At 36.5% G+C, this 17,511-nt stretch overlaps 1 protein-coding gene across 41 annotated transcripts in view; it reads left to right on the top strand.

Annotated features, from left to right (window-relative positions):
• ZBTB20 (zinc finger and BTB domain containing 20) overlaps positions 1 to 17,511 on the top strand; it is a 1,019,756-nt gene that overhangs the window by 600,992 nt on the left and 401,253 nt on the right. For 2 of the 41 annotated variants that reach the window (XM_069069932.1, XM_069069935.1), the window contains one exon: positions 12,328 to 12,382. The exons of the other annotated variants lie outside the window; for them this stretch is intronic. The gene's annotated coding sequence lies outside the window, so the exon portion shown is untranslated. The remainder of the gene's footprint in view (positions 1 to 12,327; positions 12,383 to 17,511) is intronic. 41 annotated transcript variants of the gene reach the window in all.

Below are 17,511 nucleotides of genomic sequence, written 5' to 3'. Positions count from 1 at the left end.
AAGGAAGGAAGGAAGGAAGGAAGGAAGGAAGGAAGGAAGGAAGGAAGTAAAGACCAACTCTACTTGATAGTAGGCTTGTTGAGGGCAGGTACTGTCTTATTTAATTTTTGTGTCTCGTCTGCCACCTTACACAATTCTTTACACATTGCAGGGTTTTGTTAAATATTTGTTGAATTCAAGTAAATTGAAAACCAAATTAATATTTTTAGGCTTATCTTTAAAGGAAGACTAGAATGACTGGTTCAGGTAAGGTGCAAGCTAGTTAAGTGTCAACTGTCTGAGGCCAGATTTGAACTCAGGTCCTCCTGACTCCAGGACCAAAGCTCTACTCACTGCATCACCTAGCTGCTCCCAACCAGTATCTATTTGAAATGGGATAATTAGAAAATCTTGTATGATGCATAGAGATCTCATCAGAGATCCTCCTAAAGAACGTTCTGGGCTCTGTTCAGAATATTAAGCTACACTGGTAATCCTCAGAGTCTCCATTAATGCTGTTGTGCATTACAGAAAAGCTCATGAGACACTGAGACATGCTCTGGCTCTACATTTTATTATTTTATTTTTATTTATCAGTCTCCTTATTGTAGTGTTCTTTCTAAATGGCAGACTGAGTTGATAAATTGTTGTTGATTCAGTAATCAAACTCCCTTTTCAGCATTCATTTCCTTAAAAAGTTGATTTGCTAAAAAAAAAATAAAAATAAAAAAAAGTTAATTTGCTGATATTTAACACTCTTAGGTGTATGTGGCTATGGAGGGAACTGGCAAAAACTGAAACTGACAGATAAATCCATTTTTGCCTAAAGACATTAGTAATGTAATCACATAAGTAGATCATGGATCTGCCAGCATCTCTTTTTCTCTCTTCATTTCTTTCCTTTCACTCTTTAGGGGGGGGGAGTATTGGGGTTCAGGTATGGGTTGGAGAGCAGGCAGGAACTGAGAGGTAGAGATAAAAAATCACTTGTTAAAAAAATAGCAAAAGTCAATTTGAACTGACTAAGGTTTTCTGACTTTATTCACTGCCTAGTACTAGGGGGAAAGCAAATGCATGTTAGTAAGGTAAAGGGAGCTGTATTTGAAGTCTCCTAAAAGTTTTGCTAAGAATGATAGAAAAGGAGGGGATTTCTGCTATGTCGTGTGTTACTTCCCTCTGAGTTTCGGTTTTGTTATGTACAGGGAAAAGATGTTGGAAGCAATGATTTCAGAGGTGCCTCCCAGCTCTAATATTCTGTGATTTTGTTAAAATGGAATGTCTATAAAATGTCTTTTGAATTCCTTCCTCCTTCTCCATTCCAATTCCTACTATCTTAGTCTAGGGGCTCATCACAGCACTCCTGTGTAACAGTAGCATCTAAAACCTGAAAAAAAAGGATAAATCTGTGTATTTGTACCATAATATTATCTACTTAAACAGTGCCCCGGACTCATTTCACTACTTTTCTTGTTTTCTCTGAAATAAATCCAAAATAATATTCAACCTTGTTCTCTGACTTGTGGATGGAAATTAACTTCTCACAAAACTCTCCCCTACCTTAGAAGAGACAGTGGGAGGTGAAACACACAAGAGGTATGGATTATCGGGGTGCCCATTATTGAACCCTAACTCTTTGCCTGCAATATTCTGCTGATATTTTGAACAGCAGCAGTTGCTCCCAATCAATGCTGAGACACCAGAGATGTTCCCTAGGTCTGCTTATACTCACTTCATGTGCTCTAGAGGCCAACCCAGTCTATTGGTGACAACTCACTATATCTACTGGCTGACTACTCACAAAATGATGCCTCAGCTTCACATCCCATCGAACTATCAACGTAAACCATCTCACCAACTATTCTTGGCATACAGTTAGTGTTTAACAAATGCCTTTTCATTCATTCAGTTTCTTATGGAATTTAAAGTTCATAGTGATATAGTCCAAATATGGGTGGTCTTCAGTTGAGCCACTATTAACAAGGGAACTTTGGTTCTTACAATTTGAAATTTTAGTGTATAAGTTCATTACTTCCCAAATGTATTTAATTAAGATAATCTGTTTACCATTTTGAGACCAAGATACCTCTCTTCCTATCAAAGCTATTCTGTAATTCAAAGGTATTCTGTAATCTGCAATGTACTGCAGTATGAGAAAGATCTGTTGACATGGATACTGGAAAGAGTTGAGAAAGTCGTAAGAGTTTTGTCCAAAATGTGTAAGCAAAGCTTTGAAAAAAAAAAGTAAGAGAATCATAGAGGGCTGCTGTGACAGCAAATTACTAATGAATGAGAGTATTTAGGGGGCTTACTGAATAATTTTCATTGATAATCAGACATTTATGTTAATTTTTTCAAATCCATTGACTTTTAATGAATCCACAAAATGATTTGCTCCTTGCTAATTTATCTTGAGTAAATCTAGATTAGATCCTCTTAGGTCCATCATGTGTAAAAAAAAAATCTGATGAGTTTAGTGTCCTAGGAATAGCATAACTTCCATACTAGACTATACCTATCATTTGAATACCAACAGAAATCAAGGAAAGTATTGTAAGAGGGCATGGTTGTTCTCCTTGGTTGTCACTCATGATCAGATAAAACCATAATTTCTCTTGCTAACTATATAACAGCCATTCACAAATTTGTCAAATTTCAAGCTGAATTCATATGTGCTTTCTGTCTTTATTGTTTCTAGGGGTTAAGGTAAACATCCCATAAGTTTTTTATTTCTTTAACTTTCATATAACATTTACTTCCCTTTATTTTTCCTAAACTTAACTGTTTCCAAAGTTGTTCTGTATTCTCCTATTTTAGGATTTAGTGAATAATTCTGTGTTCTCTTAAGCCATCTTATTCCTGATTGTATATATTTTAACCCTGCTCCCTCTCAGCTTTCACCTGATGAGTCCAATCTAATTTATTTGTCTTTTTATGGAGTTTCTCTTCCCCCCAAATACTTCCCATCATCCCATGAATTGTACTTGTCTGGACTTAATATAGTTCTTTTAGAAATTGAATTCTTGAGGTGCAGAAAAAGAACTGTTTGTGCTATTCTAGGTTCAGATGCGCATCATTTTAATAGCATTTTTATGTTCTGTTTTCAATTCTTTCCTTAATGATGCCCAGCATTTTGTTGCCTTTTTGGCCACAACAGTACATTAAGTTGATGCCCTCAGGGAATAATCTCCAATGAGTCCCAGGTCCCTTTCCTGGATCATGATCCAGAGCTTTTCATTTTGTGTTTATAATTTGGATCTTTTATTCCACATTAATGTATTACTTTGCATTGGGCCATATTAAAACTGCCACTTTCTACCCACTGACATATATTGTAGTTCTATAATTCGTTTCTATCACCTTAGCACTTTACTTCTCAGAAAAGTTTCATTCTATCCATAAACTTAGAGACTTCCTCTTTCACTTCCTTCTGTAGATCATTTTATAAAGATGTTAAGTAAGATTGGCCCTGGCACTGATCCTGGAGGGGCCATTCTCTTTACATTTCTCCACCTAAAGGCTGCTTTTTTATCCCTGCCATTTGTTCTCTAACTCTAAATCAGTTCTCTGTCCATGTGGTCCATAGCCATCTCAACTTTCTTCTTTAAACTTTCATTTTCACATTAAAAAAACTCTTCAGTGAGCCAGAGTATCACAGTCGCCATTGGTTAAGTTTACCACAATGCTTTGTTGGTAGATCTGTTAGATTTGCTTCCCACATAGATGCCAGTTTAAAAACATATTCAATATGTATTTGTTGACACTGAGACAGACTTCCAGGGTTAGGTTTATTCTAATGGTTGACTATGTATTGGCAAATTGATACAGTACAGTTTTTGTTTCTTAAACTTGAAAAATGTTAATCCTATTTTCCTTCTTGGGGTTTTTTTATTTACTGACCCTGAGTTGCCTAGTTACAGCATTAATCCTAATATCCTGCCTAAGATATTATAAACTTTGTTTCATATACCCATTCACCCATTTTGTTGCTGAAGATTATAGCACTTCTGAAATTTTGCTTATTGACAAACACAGTAGTTACACAGAATTCCTGGTTTTTCAAGGAGTTATGGGAGGCAGTATACAGCTCCAGGAAACTGCTAAAATGTTCAGATTAATTATCAGGAGTCTAGGGGACATTTTTTAAGAGTTAGCAGAAACTCTGAAATCACTACCAAAATGTCAGGATGGGCATTCATTATGACTGGGAAGAAGTGACATCCATTTAAGAAGCAAAATTCTGCTACCTAAAGGTAAGCCAGTGTCGAACAAAACAAGCAGGGACAATGCCAATAAAACCTGCGACTGTTACTAATGTCACCCTCAGTGATATTCGCTCCATGCCACTGCTGTTCCCTTTCCCTAATTCACATTATAGGCGAGTTTTTGTTTATCCACATGAGTAGACAAGCTCATGAAATGGTCTCAAGCAGCAAATGGTTTTGGAAGCCAGACAAAGTGAGCTAATCTCTGGTTTATGAATGTGCTGTGATGCCGAAGGAATGGCTGCATCAACAAACAACTTTAACGAGGAGTAGACATTCTGAGGACGCATCCTGGAAATTGACGAGGTAGAACAATATGGCTAAGAGAAAAAAAAAGACATGATTGGAAAGGAAACTGAATGAAGCTTGGAGACATTGAGAGGAGCCTTCTAATCCTTTGTGAAGACAGTTGGGATAGGAAGCTTAACCATCCAGCCTTCTGGGCTGCTGGATGGGGCAGTGGTTAGAGCACTAGGCCTTAGGAAGATCTGAGTTTTATCTTCAGACACTTACAGACTTTGTGACACTCGACACAATGCTTAACCTCTAGTTGCCTCAGCTTCCTCAACTGTAAAATGAAGTAATAGCACCCAACTCCCAGAGTTGTTGCAAGGATCAAATGAAACCATATTTGTAAAGCACTTAGCATGGTGCCCAGCACATAAGAAGATCTTAATAAATTCTTGTTTTCCTTCCTTCTCTGTGGCTTTGTCAGGGATATAGGAGTGGCAGTGGGAAAGTATTTTAATTCTTCCTCTTCTATGATGAATGACCTTAGAGAAGGTATATATTTTTTTCCTTTACCATTAAACCTTGAAGAGTTGTGTTGGGGTTTTTTGATCCTTTTTGCTTTTTTTTCCCCAGATGGTGAATGATTAAACTGGGCATGACAATTTTCTAAAGTCTTAGATCATACCAAGGGACTAAAATTTTGAGATACAAAAGAGTAATGAATTATGGACATATTGAGGCATGGTCAATTGGGTCTTAGACAAAACTGTGCAAGATCTACTAAGTTTTTGAGCCCCAGATGTATTTTATATTTTGTGATAGAACCAAATGAGTTTTGTTTAGGGACTTCTTTCTTGAGTTGATGTTGACATCCTCCCATTATCCTGTATATATCTTGTTTGTTTGTGGTATATATGGTTGTTTGCAGGTTGTCTTCCCTTTTAGACTGTGAGATCCTTAAGAACAGGAACTTTTATTTTTCATTCTTTGTAACACTAGTGCTTAGCACAATGCTTGCCTTAGTGGGCACTTAATTAATGCTAGTTAACTGTGCTTGATTTAGGTAATCTAGATAATCCAAGTGGAGTACTCTGATTTCATCATTAACACTCAAATTTTGGGTAGAACAAAAAAAAAAGTAGCTTTAAAGAAGGTTAAAAAACACAAAACTGTGGCCCTGCCTTTAGTATTGTTATCCTTTTTATCATATTGCTTCAGTTATTTAATTTCAGTTATTTCCCCTATAATCTTTACTGTGTACTTTAAGATATAAAAGGTAGAGTACTACTGAAAAAAATACCATTTCCAACAAAATTTTAAGGGTGTCATTTTAGATTTAAAATAAACTATCCTGTTGTAATTGATCATGTGTACTTTTACCAAAAATTTTTACCTGTTGGTTACCAGGTAATATGATGAGATAGATGTTCACTGGCATTTGCTGCTTTTGTTTGAAATGCTTTTAAAAAAAAATTACACCATCATTTAGTAATTCTTGCCTCAAAGTTCCCTTGAAAGAAAGCTTAAAAGATTTTTTTAAGAGAGAAAAAGAAAGGAGAGAGAAAAAGAGGAGAGAGAGAAAAAAAAAAAGAAAGAAAGGAGAAAAAAAAAAAGTTAAGCTATGCTAGGCCAGGGTGGGAAATTCCATTGTGGCTGGAAGCCCATGGCAGGTAGAGTGGAATTTAATGAAGGAAACTGCTGTGTTTTTGTGTCTTTCTGTATGTTTTTCCTTTAAAACCAAGAGCTGGGCAGGCATCCCATTCGACCTGATGTGACCCAGGCAAATTGCTTCTTATATAAAAACAACTGTAGACTTGGAGAATATGAAAACGCACTGTATACTTCTTCCAACTGAGGGAAAGGAAAGCCTGAGAAACAGGACGGCCCTGTCAATACTCGTTGAGCAAAACTATCATTCAAACCTGATAAAGAGAGATTAGAACTTGCTTCCTTATGCCAGAGGCATTCATTTTGAGTTAGACCTCTTTATATAAAATATATATATATATGCGTATATATTTTTTAGTTTTTAAGGAAGCACTGTTGGTAAAGGAAAAAATTATTTTTAGTAGGAGATTTTTCCTGTAGTAGGAGAATGGTAGCAAACAGTATTTTTAAAAACAACCCTCTTATGCCCTTATATAATATTCTGAAAGTAAAGTAGTAATATTTTAAGAGACCGAAAGAAGCATTTTAATTTTCTTCTGCAGCCTTGGAAGAACATAGGAGTGGGGATTCAGGGTGTGTCCACTGATATTGCATTCAGATGTGTTGACTTGGCTTGTGTACTGACAGATTTATTTAAAAAACAAAGTTTAAAAAATGCATTGTGTGCTAGTGAAGTCACTTCATAAATCTTTTCCTTTATGAATTATTTTGATCACAAGGCCTGTTGTTTAAATCAGTAAAGTACTGTACGCCTTTTAAAAATTGCCTTCTTTTCCAAACTGTCAGTTCAAAAGCCAGCAACTTCCCCTGAACAACATGTAGGGAGCAGGAGAGGTAGAGAGAGGACCACATGAGTCGGGCAGCCCAGCTAAATGAAGGCATAATCCAATTCCATTCTGCTGTGGGTCACAGAAAAGACACATGCGCTTGGACTCGGCCTTCTTACTTTTTTCATAGATGGCCAAATGCAAACTGGTGTTTCTTCTCAGGAAAAGACAGAGGAAAAGCAGCCTTTGAAGCAGCTGGCCTGTCAGAGGGCGGAAGGTTAGAATTAAAATACTCTTCAAGCTGTTGCTGAATAATGAAGGGTAGGGCTTCCTAGCTAGGCAGTTACCATAGCCCCTTGGGAGTCTAGAGGACAAATATTACATAATGTGTACAAAAGTTTTAAATGCTAAGTTAATTACAGCTGGCTTAAAAAGGTTTGATGAACCACTACTGCTTACTCTTTAGACTGAAGAAAGGACTGTGATCTACCAAAGGGAATTATATAGTAAAGAACAACCAGGATACATGATTCTGAGTTTAGTGGTACCTGCCTAGGGTTTGACTTTGTCCAGTCTTTGAAAACTATTGGTTTTAAGAAGAATTGAGCAGGGTCATAGATTTAGATTTCAAAGGGGACCTAAGAGATGATATCCCCCAACCCCATCATTTTATAGATAAAGAAACTGAGACCCAGAGGTTGTGTAACTTTCTCAAGGCATATAATGTCAAAATTCATATAACTTGATCATTATACATACAAAGATCATAATGGAAACATATCACCATATAACCAAAGAGAATAGTATGAGATGAGATGTATATGTGTGATTGCTGTCTCCCTAACTATTCTGTAATCATCTTCTTTTTAACTGTGGTGTTTTATACACATTCTTTTGTATTTTCAAGATTAATAAGCACAGTGCTGATCACATAATGGAGGTTCACTGAAAACTGGATGACTGATAAACTTGGTTAACTAGCAAAATCATTCAAATGAAGTGGGCAGGTGGTTCTGGATGAATTAGAAGAGGCTTTCTACAGAAAAACAGAGCTAAGTTCTGAAAAAATGGGAGGATCAGAGACTAAATAAAAAATGGACAGGTCATTTAATATCAAAAATATTTATTTTATTAAGTATCTACATCTTTCGTCTTTTTGAAGGTGCTCTTCATCTCAAAGATAAGGCAGAGATAAATATGTTTGTCTAGCTGAGACAGATGATGAAAATTGGGGGTATGAGAAGAAGGAAAGAATCTTTAGATGAGCACTAATAATTGTAACAAATATTTATCAAGCAGGACCCTGGGGATTCAAATGCAAAAGTGAAACATTTTCTCTTCTCATTTAGCTTACATTCTATGGAAATACAATTTCATAAATTGAAAAACCTTTGGTAGGGTGATATGAATTGGAATTTGTACTTAATCCATTGGGCAACAGAAGGCCTATAGTCCAATAAATACTGGGATTTGAGGAAGGGATGTAGTATAGTTGAAATGGGAACCAGTTGTCCTATCAATTCACCTACTATGTGCAAAATTAAATGACTGAGTAACATACCATTGCTGAACTTATTAACTGTTAGTTCTATACCATATCACCTTTAAGAGACAAAATTCTGTCTTAGTAGCAGGGGCTCATCTTTCCTTTTTCTACTCTTTTTCCCATATTGAGCTTTCTTTTTTAAATTAAATTTAAATTTTTTGTTACATTTTAAGTTCCAAACTATCTTCCTCCCTCCCTTGCCATAACACACTAGAGAAGACCACCAATTGACAAAGATATAGATATGGATATATGTAAAACCATACTATGCGTACTTCTGTTTATCAGTTCTTTTCTGGAGGTGCATAGCATCTTCCTTCATAGGTCCTTTGTAGTTGATTTGAATATTTATAATACTCAAAATAGCTTAGTTATATTCAGCTTTCATCTCATTGTAGGAAGTGTTACCATACCATTGAACTTCAAAGCATCATCCTCGGTCATTTTTAACCTGTTACTATTCTTTTTTCCATGTATTTAGTTTGTTGCCATTTATGACACTTTTATCTTCACATACTTTCCAAATCCTTTTCTTCTTAGGGCTCCTTTCTACCTTAGTTTAGACCAAGGATTCTTAACTGAAACCTGTGAACTTCAAAAAAAAAACCTATTAAAGCAATATTTCAATCTAATTGGTCTTCTTTTTAATCCTATGTATTTTATGCATTTACAAACATATTACAAAAATATTACAAAATTTTACAAATTTAAAAATATTACAAACATATTACAAAAATATCCTGAGGACAGACTTTTGCCAGATTGCTAAAAGGGTCCATGATAACAAAAAAAGAAAGTACTTCAAGTATAGTCCTAGATGAGTTTTCCCTGTAAACTTTTCCCTATTACAACCTCTACAACACATTTCCTGAGCTTTTTAAACCCACTTTCCTCATCCTGATCCTGATCATAAAGGCTGTTTCCAGTTCTGCTTTGTCTATTGCTTTGGAACCCAGATACATTGACTGAACATGACAATGGATTGGCTATCCAAGGTGAAGGAGAATGGAGTCAGATGTCATCCCAAGATGCAACCAAAACCAAGACCTGCCATTTCAGCATTTGTCTTTACCTTTTCTCTTCCATAAATGGAGGACATCCCTCAGCAAAAGCTAGAGTCAAAACGAAATACTTCATTTTTTGTTTGGTCACATATTGAAAGACCAAATAGTAGCCTCTATCTTAGAAAGCAATGTACAATGTCAGGGCTTTTTCTGTTTCTTTATACCACCCACCCAGTGTCTGTTAGAGCTCTTAGTTTACACCATACTTTTAAATAGTCATAGTTAAGGAAAAGAATAAATGAATACTCAAAAATGAAGGATAAGCAAAATTTTAATTTCTTTTCAAATGAAGGCTCACTACTTGCATGTTTTTTCTCCTATAAGCTGGCATTCCAGAAGTGTGACCATATGTCTCAGATTGTAGCTTTACCTTAAACACTTTCATTTTCAAATTATATAGCTGTCCCCTTGGCTTCCCTCATCTTCTTACCATCCCTTCCTCCCATCCCCAAGGCTAAGGGTATGGCCCTAACCTAATTATTCAATGTTAGTGCTCTATTCTAGCATGCAAACCATTTCAGCATTTTATAACTTGCATTCTAAAATCTCAACTAAGCAAGAGCACATTAACCTGGATGAACATCTCTTTTCCCTTTTTTCCCCCAACACATCCTCCAGCCCAGTCTATCAACGCCAGATGGCAACTACATTTTGATACACTGAATATTTACCAAGTCATGTGGTGTGCTTTTGAAGTATTTTTTTAAATCCTTTCCACCAAACCAGCTGACTCATCCCTCATTCATTTATTCCTGTGTTTAACATGTTGCAATTTTAGAAACATGACCTCAGCTTTATCAAACTTTTTAGAAATGTTGCATCAGAAGTTACTGAAGGAATAACTGTATCCTATATCCCAAGGACATGTTCTATGTTACCTCACTCAAGGTTCTCAAATAAACTGACTTGATACCTATTGTATAATTTAATGAAATTTCATCACTGCGTGCATTATTGTTAGTTGTCAGTGGAAGACATCAGGAAAATATTTGTATTTAGAAAGTGTTTTATCATTCAGGAAAAGTCAGGATTTTTGGGTGGGGGCCAGGGTAACATAGCAGTCATGAAAATTTTAACTGGACTTTGTGTCAAGGGTCTAAAAGAAACCAGAATCAACCTGATGAAAATCAACTAAAAGACCTTAAAGAAATTCAGCTTACTTTTTTATGTCTCTCCCCCCTTTTTTCTTTTTGGTCTGGTTATTCATGGGAATCTGTGTTTGTGGGAGTACTTTCAGGATATTTTCTATGGGCAGATGCTGGTGTTCTTTAGTCTAGTTCTATGGAAAGCAACAGAAGGAAGTACGGATGGATAAAAGGGTTTGGCATTGCTAAATGTGGCCGAGGCCAATACAAATCGTGTAGGCCAATTAGAACTCCTGTTGGCTTAATGATCTTTGAAAACTGTTTTAAGTGATTATTTTACATTTTTATGGCTCAGCAGTGAGTGTTCAGAAATGTTAGATGGTATGTTGTTTACCTTGAGTCTTAAGAGATTGGTACTTTATATACATAAAGTGACTACCAGAGAAAGATGTTCCTGACTCTCTAGTTTTCTTCTCACTCCCACCCCCCCAAAAAAAAAACCAACATCTAGTAAGGAACTTTGGAGAAATTCACGCCTATAGAAATCAGAAGGAAATCCCCCAGTCTTACAACTTCCATAGTAATCTTTTCCTTAGCATGATCTTCCCCTTTGCCCCCCCCCCCCTTACTGTGATTCCTAGCACATGTTACAGTGCCATGCATATGGTAAGAACCCAATAAATGTTGACTGACTAGCTCATTGATTCCTAATGGGAGGGGGAGAAGGAGAGGAGAGGGAGAGGGAGAGAGAGACAGAGACAGAGACGGAGAGACAGAGAGAGATTTTATGGGAAAATGAAAAGCGTAATTGTTACATGCTATTTTTAAGGACTTTGTGTTGGTGGAAGGGAGGCCTTAAAAGGTCTGCCTTCTACAAAGAACTTTCAATAACAGTACCTGATTACTTAAGCTCTGAGGCAGAATTTGTTGTTGTTGTTGTTTTTCTGAATCTGAGATCAAAGAAATGTTATCCAAGTGACACAGTATATAAAGTTTTTCTTTGATGTATAACAGACCAAATATTCTGCATTTTTGACCCTATGAGAGGAAGTGTATCCTATTAGAGGTTCCCAAGAGGTTAAGTAGAATGAGACTTGAGCATATTGTCCCTATTAACATTGGTGTATTCACTAAAGATTATTAGTGGTTTCTCCAAAAAGGAGTATTATAAAATTCCATGTTACTCTGTTAAAACCAGAGAACTTTCCACTGACCCTTCCATTTTTACAACCCCTTGGTATAATTAGGTTCTGAAAAACTGATATTTCTAGATTTTCTTTTTCCTCTTTGGGATGTGAGACACATTTGAATGTTTCTAAACCAATGGAGACTCATCTCGTTGAATAGTGACATCTCAATTGCTAACATGCTACTAGTAAAAGTAATGTAGTTTTTTAAAATGCATTTTCATTTTGTCCACAATATTTTTCCCTTCTCGGAGTTAAGCAACTCTAAGGGAAAAGTAACTTTGGGTCTTCAGTTGGTTGAATGCCATGATTGTCTTTTATTTTCATATTTGGGGTATATATGAATTGAAATAGATGACTAGAGGTTGAATGTCTGAACTGTTCCTCTCTTCAGATTTATTTGCCATACATTATTAAATCGCACATCCTAGTCAAGTGTTTGCAGGTGAGATTTCTTACCTGCCTTGGGCATCGTTTACCTGAGTCTGCAGATTGCTTAGAAAGGGGTTGGCACTCACACGTACTTTTGCGTTACCAGGTGCACCTCTCCTTACTGCCAGCCTTGCCTGAGTATGCTGCTTTTGAGTTGAAAGGTAATGATAGCTTCTCCTCCCATCCCTTGGCATCTTCTGGCTATTCAAGTTTCTTCAGGCCAGAGTAGAGTAGTTCAGTTTCCTACAGAATTGTTGTGAAAATCAACTGAAACGATGAATTTGTGTAATTCACTTTGTAAAAACATGCAGTGTTGTATAAATGTCAGCTATTATTGTTGTTATTCTTATTAGACTTTCAAATGATGCTTCATTTCTCTGTTCATTTGTTGTAATGCTGTTCCATACTGTTGATGAAGTCTTATATCCTATCTTGTAAGGAGCACCATTTCAATACTGGACATTTTGTATCACAGACTCCAGGACAGGGTCAGGGACCAGATCTTATTTATCTTTGTTCCTACCCTGGTACACTATACCTTATACAGAGTAACTTCTTAATGAATATTTTAGTTGAATGGAATCACAGTGTTCCATGAATCAATTAATTGATGAATTAAAAAGTATACATTAATGTTAAGTGCCAGAGATAGAAGTAGAAAAATAATATAGTCCCTACTCTCAAAGAATTTCTCTTTTCGTAGGGAAAACATAGAGATTGGGTTTTAGCCGCAGATCATCTCTAAAGACTATATAATTCTTAGGGTTCAACAGCAAAGCAGATAATTAAGCATCTTCTTTAATATCATTTTCATTGACAAAACCCCTTCCATCACTGACATTGAACCATTTGACACTGCCAAGAACATTGGTGGTAAGAACTTTTCCAATTCTTAAGCATCTTTGGCTACTTAGGAGATAGGGGCTGTACCACTAGAAGAAGCAGTTGCCAGCTCACATCTAGAGGATGGCTACAGGGACTGGGGCTGGAATCAGAGCTGGTGTTTGCAGGGGGAACCCTCATTCCCAAGTCCCCCTGTGCTTGCCTGTCAATGGCAGTTGGTCAGTAATTGGTATTTGTGATGACAAAGATGGCAGGTCCCTTTTTGTAGCAATCACTCTCCTTGATGACAGCAGCAAGACAACTGACCTGGAAATAAAGTCACTGGGGGCTGTGGCAGGGTGGGAGAAAGGGATGGTATTGTTATTTCACGGGCTCTTAGGCTTATGATCCTAGGCTGTCTTCCTCAGGGTCTGTGAGAAGGGTGTAGTCAAGGTGGGGGCAAAGTTTGACTTGCCTTGACACATGCTACCTTCTGTCTCTCCCTCACGTTGTCTGGTTGGTTCAGCTAGGCTGGCTTGCCTGCTATAAATGAATGGTTTATATGAAGGATTCCATATAAATGTGCAGTTAGGTAGCACAATGGATAGAGTTCAAAGCCTGGAGCCAGGAAGACTTGTCTTCTTGAATTCAGATCCAGACTCAGACACTTACCTCAGGCAAGTCATTTAACCCTGTTTGCCTTAGTTTCTTCATCTGTAAAGTGAGCTAGAAAAGAAAGTGGTAAACTACTCCAGTATCTTTGCCAAGAAAACCCCAAAATGGGGTCACAAAGAGTTGTATACTACTGAAACAACTGAATACCACAAACCTTGCAAATAGGACAATACTATACTTATATTTCACAATTATTAACTTTTTAGAATTTTTAACTTTCGAATGATCAACTTTTCCTTTTTGAAGAGTCTTTTTTATTTATACAGATTGTAAAACACTCTAGAAAAGAGATAACTAGTGGTATATATTGCACCCAAAGTAAACAGAGAGAGAACTTAGGTTGTATTTAATAATTTAAACTAATTCTTTGGTCCTTATCTCATGTCTGACTCTAAGAAATGTCATTGAGCAGTGTTTGGAATAGAGGGTAATGTCCCAATCCCCTCCTGTACCTCCCTCCTCCAGTAAAATTTCTTCAATGGTTTCTTGTTACTTCTTGGATAAAATACCAAATCCAGTCTTCAGCCTGGCATTTAAACCCTCCACAGTTTGGTTCCCACTCATGTTGACAGTCATCTCACATTATTGCCCTTCACCTGATCTCCATTTTAGTCAGACAGGCCTGTTAGCTGTCCTTCATACCAGCTATTCCTTGCACAAATAGTCCCCCATGTATGGAATGTACTCTTTCCTCATCTCTGCCTTGTGGAATCTCTAGGTTCCTTCAAAGCATAGCTCAGGTGCCTCTTTCCTAATCAAGATCTCTCCTGATCCCTGCCTCTCTTTTCCTCTTGGAATTATAAATAGCATTTCTTAGGGGTGTGCTACAGTCAGCTTTAACAAGCTGACACATCTGAGCTGATTGTTAAATTTTTACCTCTGAAACTGGCAAACTTATAAATCAGAGTTTGAATTATTGTTTGTTTTTTTTAAACTAGATAGACTTAAAAAAGCGATGGAGAAGATAATAGTAATACAGATTTAGCTTACAATTGTGCCGTAGATACATTCTTTCTCCCCAAAAAGCCAGTTGTTAAAACATTTACCAGCATACCTCTGAGTATTGATAGATTTTACTTACTTGTGTACATGGTATATCACCTCCAACAGAAAGTGAGGTCCTTGAGGATAGGTACAACTTGATTTTTGCCTTTGCATCCTCATAATAGTGCTGTGTGCAAAGAAGGAACTACATAAATATTTGTGGAATTGACTTGAAAGGTCCTGCCCGGCAATAGAGGAGGGAAAGTGTTGTTGTTGTTTTTGGTTTGCTTTTGCCACATCACGGTGCAAGCTATAATACACTGAGTATTCCCATCATCTCGCCTCGTAATTAGTTAGCACTATACCCTAACCCTAAAGTTGGAATGGCATTATAAATAAATTTGTAGGTTTATCTTTTTAAAATGCTACATTTGACTCAGACTTTTACAAAATGTGCTGTTCATTTTTATTAGACATACAAGAAGATGTCTGGATCTGTTCTTGTGGTGTGGCACTCAAAGTTCTGGAACACCAGTTTGTTACTTATGGTGAAGGGTTGGCAAAATTTATATTCTAGATAAAAAGTGTAGAAATTAAAATGGGCTGTTGACTGAGTGTTGATTGTCAGATCATTTTAGAAGTGGTCTCTGGCTGCATAACTGAGGTGGAATATAGGGCATAGAGTAAGTCTAGGTCAATAAAACTTCTGCATAATATATGATTTTAAAAGGGACCAATACAACTTGGAAAGAGTTTTTAATATACCAAGAATAGGAAGGAGAAGAGGGTATAGAAGATTTGGATTGCAGTCCTATGTGTTACACTCCCTATAAAAATTATTTTGTTTTCCACTGTCTCCTTCAGGAATGTAGTGATAAAAAAAAAAATAGGTCTTTTATCACAGGAATGGTATAAATACTAATATTTTAGATCTTTAAGTTGAAAATGTTGTGGAAAATTTCAGGCCAGAACCTTTTCATAGAGCTTAAATTTATTAATGTCCATTTTATATTTCAACATATACATACAATGTGAGGTATAAGTCAACGCACAGTTGGAGAACAATACGGCAGTACAATAGGCTCAGTTCTCATTTGCAGATAAAATAAAAACTTATTTTACATTTTATGAAACATTTTCCTTGCAATAATAAAAGTTTACAGTTGTGTTGCAACCTTTACTTTGCATGGGGTTTTGCCAATTGTAATGTTATTTTTAGGATATCTGAATAATACCTGGACTCTTAATTAATCAGTCATTGAGCATTTATTAAGCGCCTACTATGTGCCAAGACATGTGCTGTGCTAGGGGTACATGGGAAAGAAATTGATGGAATGGTTAGTGAAAAACTAACACTTGTTTCAGTTTCTTCATTTCTTCAGTTGTAAAATTGAGATAATAATAGTATTGAGCTCCCAAGGTTGTTATGAGACTAAAATGAGATAATAATTGAATAATGACTGGCACACTAGTAAATGCTGGCTTACTTCCTTCTTCCTTCTATTTTTAGAATTATACCTGCATTTTAAGTATATGACAGGTGGCCAAAGTTTTCCACAGTCCAAGCTATAAGCTATAAACTATGGAGATAAGTCAAGTTTGGCCTTAGAATACAAAATAAAGCAGGGCAGACACTAATAGGGTTTTGTCAAGACAACTTACTGATCAAGTACTCTTTTTCAACAACTCAAAAGGCTACTCTACACATGGACATCATCAGATCATCAATATCAAAATCAGATTAATTATATATGCTTTGCAGCCAAAGGTGGAGAAGCTCTATACAATCAGCTAAAACAAGACCTGGAACTGACAGTGGATCAGATCATAAACTTTTTATATCAAAATTCAGACTTAAATTGAAGAAAGCAGGGAAAACTATCAGACTATATAGGTCTGACCTAATGAATATGAAGTGAAGTTGATTAATAGATTGAAGGGAGTAGATCTGGTAGATAGAGCGCCTGAAGCACTATGGACAGAGATTTGCAATATTGTACAGGAGATGGCAACCAAAAAAAAATATTCCAAAGAAAAAGAAGAGCAAGAAAGCAAAATGGCTGTCTGATGAGGCTTTACAAATAGCTGGTAACAAAAGGAAAGCAAAAGGTAAAAGAAAAAGGGAAAGATAAGGGGCGGCCAGGTGGCACAGTAAGTCAGAGCTCTGGCCCCTGAGTCAGGAGACCTGGGATTGGTTCCAGCCTCAGATACTTAACACCCACACAAAATAGCTGGCTGTGTAACCTTGAGCAAGTTACTTAACCCCAATTGCTTTTAAAAAAAGGGGAAGGGGAGAGGGGAGATATATCCAACAGAATGCAGAATTCTAGAGAAACAGCAAAGAGATAGAAAGGTTTTCTTAAATGAATAATGCAAAAGAAAAGAAGAAAACAATAGAATGGGGAAAACAAGAGATCCCTTCAAGAAAATTAGAACTATTAAGGGAAACTTTCATGTAAAAATGGGCATTATAAAAAAACAAATATGGTAGAGATTTAACATTAGAGGTGATTAAGAAAAGATGGCAAGAATATGTAAAAGAACTATACAGGAAAGATCTTAACATCACTAATTAACCACAATGATGTGGTCATTGATCAAGAGCCAGACATCCTAGAGAATGAAGGCAAGTGGACCTTAGGAAGCGTTGCTAATAATAAAGCTAGTGAAGGTGACAGAATTCCAACTGAGCTATTTAAAATCCCAAAAGATGATGCTGTTAAAGTGCTGCCTTCAATATGCCAGCAAATTTGGAAAACACAACAGTGGTCACTGGATTGGAAAAGATCAGTTTGCATCCCAATCCTAA

This window comes from Petaurus breviceps, unplaced genomic scaffold (genome assembly GCF_028583685.1).
Source record: "Petaurus breviceps papuanus isolate PSGF00001 unplaced genomic scaffold, PetGlider_PUasm1.0 90792, whole genome shotgun sequence".
Taxonomy (NCBI): Eukaryota; Metazoa; Chordata; class Mammalia; order Diprotodontia; family Petauridae; genus Petaurus; species Petaurus breviceps.
This window is presented reverse-complemented; position numbering and strand designations above follow the sequence as displayed.